The sequence below is a fragment of the Arachis ipaensis genome, chromosome B03 (assembly GCF_000816755.2).
Source record: "Arachis ipaensis cultivar K30076 chromosome B03, Araip1.1, whole genome shotgun sequence".
NCBI classification, from domain to species: Eukaryota; Viridiplantae; Streptophyta; class Magnoliopsida; order Fabales; family Fabaceae; genus Arachis; species Arachis ipaensis.
Window position 1 is genome coordinate 25,586,713 of NC_029787.2, and position 5,492 is coordinate 25,592,204.

A 5,492-nucleotide genomic window follows, 5' to 3' on the forward strand; every position below is an offset into this window, starting at 1 on the left:
TGTTGACTAAAAAATATTAACATAATACAAATAAAAATAAAAATACAGCCTATATAAAAATTTATGTAAATTTAAAAAGAATTTTTTACATAAAAAAAACATGCTAAAAATATAATTATTTATGCATGTCTTCTTATCAAATTGAAGTTATAGGATAATTGCTTTGAAAGTGCATTATTTAGTTGAGTAAAATGGTTCAAACCATAGGTCTAAACTAGCAAACCCTAAAAATATTTGGCAATGAAGGAAAAAGAAACAAGAATGAAGTAACTAGGTTTCACAGACTCAGTTACACGAACAAGGAGTTGATGGTTTTGCTAACTAAAGTAGTAAATTGTTTGAATGAATCCAAGAAGGCGAAGACAAGAAAAAATTGATACGAAATGAGTGAGTCACTACTACGTTACGTTAAGGGCTATCGTAGTACTTGCAGAAGGTCATCATTACTGAAAATGAAGGCCTTTATTGTATCAATACCATGACAACAACTCTTGTCTCATCATCACTATACATGCAAACAAATTTTTTCACCAAAACTCGCATTCAATATATTTTATTTCATTTACACTTTCACTGAGTAAATCTTTTACTATGCCCGCCCGGTGTCCCATTCATACAACATCTTTTTAGTACACAGACTAAATTAAATTTGCTTGTATTCATACATGCAATCCATCAGCTATATATATAATGTTTCTTAGTTAAGGTTATTAATCAATACTCTAATTAGTAGTGCCCTCACTGTTTATATCTTTGTTATTTTTATTAATTATATAAAAAAATTTAAATTTTTTATTCTTGATTCTTGGTTAAAAGATCTCAGTTTATAGCTAGGTAGCTGACCTTGTTAATTCGTTTTCAGTTTAGTCACACAACACAATTATGACGTATTATTATATTACAAGGAAACATAATAGATACCTTTCGATCGGTACATATAACTATAACGAAATTTTCACCGAAATTTGTATAGTTTAGAGTGATATCTCAAATTAACTCGTAACAACTTCTGTATTGGATAAACTAATACGTACAGCCCAACACATTATCTTGTTATAGTGCTGCAAACCTTTTTGCTTCACTAATTTTGAGGAGTATTATTATTATTATGGGGTATAAGTGTATGTACAAGTGTAGATAGAAATGATGAATGCATGCAGTGTAAATAAAGAATGAATAATTGGAATAGTCGGCACATAGCGAGTAGGCTCTGGATTTTGGAGTCAGTCTCTACATTTAATTTGTTTGCTTCTTGACTCGTATCGCGACTTGCCATTCTCTTTCAATAATAATAATAATATTGTTACGTACACTGCTATATATAAGTCTCAATCATAGTTTCGCAAACTGAATAATTAATTTATAGGTAGAATGCATGAATATGGAAGCAACAATGGGGGACCCAGAGGTAACAAATCCAATCCTCTCAATGTATTCATTCATATAAGGGGTAATTTTAATTTTTTTCTTTCAAAACATTATTTCACACAGAAGTAGCCACTTGTGTGAAATCATACAAGTAAGAGCCATATAATTTTACATAGCTCCACGTGCAGCTTCATCCTATTCATGTGACTACTCCTACAAACTTCATGTGGAGCAATATCTCTTTTAAAAAAAATTTCATGCCTACATGCTCCATTCAAAATTGTAGTTTGAAAATAGGTGAATACTACCCAACCCCCTCTAAAATAACATGTAAGTTACCCTTTATTATGTGTCACATTGTAATTGGTCCTTATCTTAACCATAATTGGGGCGCCAACGTCATCGCCATCTACTGCCCTCCCACACAACCTCTCTTCCCAGTATAGCCAGCGCCTCTTTTTGCCATGGATCACTTCTTACCCGCATAATTAATGGTTAATTTAGTTATTGATTTTTTATTAAAAAAACATATCTTTATTTAATTACGTCTCAGAAAAAACATATTTTTTATCGTACATAAATTATTTTTAAAAAAAATAAATTGTTAAAATTAATAACACAAGTTTAAAATGATAAAATCTAACTTTCTTACAAGTATTTTTTATAGTATTTTTATTCTTTTAATTTTTAATTTATTCGTACTTTATTATTTAATTATATTTTACATATAAATATATGTTCCATCACGTAATTAAATAAAGATATGTTTTTTTAATAAAAAATTTAATAAAAAAATTAACCATTAATTATGTGGGTAAGAAGTGATCCATGGCAAAAAGAGGCGCTGGGAAGAGAGGTTGTGTGGGAGGACAGTAGATGACGATGACGTTAGCGCCCCAACTATGGTTAAGATAAGAACCAATTCCAATGTGACACATAATGAAAGATAACTTACATGTTATTTTAGAGGGGGTTGGGCAGCATTCACCTTGAAAATATTATCTTAAATTATAGTTTGAAAATCGTAATGATATTTTTTAGTAAATTATCATTTTTTACCATGAAAAATTAGAACAATAAATTTAATCATAAAAATTAAACTAATAAAGATTAGGTTATTTTAATAAACTATGATTTTAAATAATTTTGTGGAACTAATAACATAATCTCTTTTATGATAATAAAGTTATTTTACTGATTTTATAGTTAAAATTATTACCAGCAGCGTTCACCAACAACTTTTTTCCAACAATAACTAAGACACGAAATTTATTACACAAGGAAGCTGCACACACATGCAAACACATGATGGCTCTAATTTTATATACATTTTTCTTTTTCCGGTAGTACTTGCACAATTGTAATATATGGAATTACTAGAACTAGTACTCGCAATTTAAAACTATGATCCGAAAGAAATGTTACATGGTTGGTTGGTATCATGGGGTTTCCATAAGAATAATGACATGATTTATTCTGAGAAAGCATCAAAGATTGAAACATATATAGTGAGTGTGGGTCTAGAATGTGTAGGTTTTCAATTGATTTTGCCATGGAGCTTATTACAAATAAGGCAGAAGCTACAGTGAAAGTGACCAATCTTAAGCTGCATTTAAAGCCCTGTTTGTTTCTTGGGGAAGTGATTTCATCTCTGCCAAAATAACTCATTTCTCATCATCACCCATGTGACATGCATTCAGATTCTTCAATTCATAATTAACCATGTAATAGAATAAAAAAGNAACGTTGCAAGTTCTTTTAATATAATGTAATTTAAGACTCTGCTCTTATCCCTAAGAAATTGCATGAAACCAATCTTTCTGTGCAATAGAAAACGAAAGCATGCATCAGGCGTGTACACCGACATCTTTTCTGGCAAATCATGTCCTTTTCATTCACCACTCTAACATGTACCTCTCCTTGAAATCAGCATTTTGTTAATCATCTAATGACGTGAATATATGGAAAGATTAATGTTTGGAAGGGATTATCCGAGTCAACTCTTTAGGAGAAGCAGATGGAAACTTTATTAAAGATATAATCATTTATATATGTTGTCTTTTTTTATCAGGTTAAGCTTTTGAGAAAAATAATATCATGATATAATATTAGAATTTTATATAAAAAAAAATTTAGAGTTCAATTCTTAATGAACTCCAAAAATAAAAAGAAATAGCATAAGACAAATAAAAAAAAAGATCTATGTAAAAGTTAAACAAATCTAAAAGAGATTTTTCTTTGTCTCCTCTTATTAATTTAAACTTTTAGAAAAAATAGTATTATGATAAATTTTTCCTAAACTTCTGATTTTGAGTCAATTGATAGAAATACTTACAAAGAATTTCAAGGACTCAAGTTAGTCAAAGCTTAAAAAACATAAGGATTAGGATTAGAATACGTTGCTTAAAACGCTCATTAAACCTTTTATTTATAATGTTTAGGGGGGTAATTTATGGGAGAATCCTAGAAAATTTGTGCAGGGAGCACTCGAAATTCTAAATGGATACATTCTTGATTATATATGATATTAAATCTGAATAATAAAGTAAAATTAAATAGTTTAAAATTTGAAAAAAGGAAATAAAATTGTTACATGGAGCAGAAAGCAAGCTTATAAGTGTGCGTAAATGATGGAGGGAAAAGGACGAAAGAAGAAGGAATTAAATATAGGTTATGATGATGCTATCGTCATCAAGATTACATTCGTATTTATGGAAGAGACTTCATTTTGAAAAATTGTTTGATTTACTCCTCAACCTGTAGCCAGATGCCCCAGTAAAAAAACACAACAAAACAAAACAAACAAACTACCTAGAGACGCAATACATGATCGACTATCTATATATATCATACACAACCAACTTAGATTAGTCGAATGATTAGCTTACTTATTCACTTAAACAAATTTTGGGGTTCGAATTCAATTTATTTATCCACTTAAACAAATTTCGGGGTTCGAATTCTGCCTGTTGTATGCAGCAATTCATTGACTCCTTAAATGGAGTTCAGATCCGTGACGGATTAGTCCTTTATCTGTCGAGTTAGGAGATACCGTAGACAACCAAAAATATATATATATATATCACACACATTTTAATTACTTTTATATTTTTAAAAAATTATACTTTTGTTTGAAACTCTTTTCTAAATGACTATATATATAAACAAAATCACAATTATTTTATGCTCTATTCTAAAAAGATATCCAATCTGCTTCGATTCTTTGTCCGAACGCTAGTCTTCTTCAACTATGCCCTTTGTATTGCCTAGTTTTCTGATTTAATCCAACAGAATTACCCTCAACAATTTTTAACTTCAGAAATATTAGGAGTCAATACTTTTGATAAAAAAAAATCATTAGTATTTAACTATTTAGATTGGAATTTTCAGCTACACTTCCTAACTTTGTCGTTCTTTCCGAACTCAAGTTTATTTTTAAATTTGTGGTCCATTCGATATCTCAAATAAACTTCATTCATTTGGCTACTCCATCTTTCGTTTATCCTGAGTTAGAAGGGTGAATTATATATAAATTTATTTGGCTTATGTTAAAATTTTATTTTCTTTAAAAGATTAAAATAAAAAGGAAAACTAAAGAATCTTTTGGAGTTTTGGTTATAAAATCTCTTCTACGACCCTACGTAATATATATCTAATGATGTTCATGCATGGGAAAAACGTACATTAACATGTGGACACAATATAGAAATACAATTTCATCGTTCGTTAGTGTTTGGACTAAATCTTATTTTTATTCCTGAAATTTGAAACGTTTTATTTTTATTTTTATTTAAAAATCTTATTTTGTTATTTTATATAATTTTTTAGTCAAAATTAAATTTTTTCCTTTTAAAAATACTCTTTTCCTCAATTATCATATTCTTTTAGGTTATAAAACACGGACACTTCGATGAGTTGCCGTATGTCGTCGAATACATTTCGGACATGACACTCAATGATACTCGTTCGACATGCGTGTCTGCTGTGTCCAACCGTAACTTAATAAAAAATAAAAAAATTTTCTCCGAACACGCGTGGACACACCTAAATACCATCACGTGTCCGCGTGTCCAGTCTTATTCTCAACATATATTCTTAAAATAAATTTAGATATAGTATATATT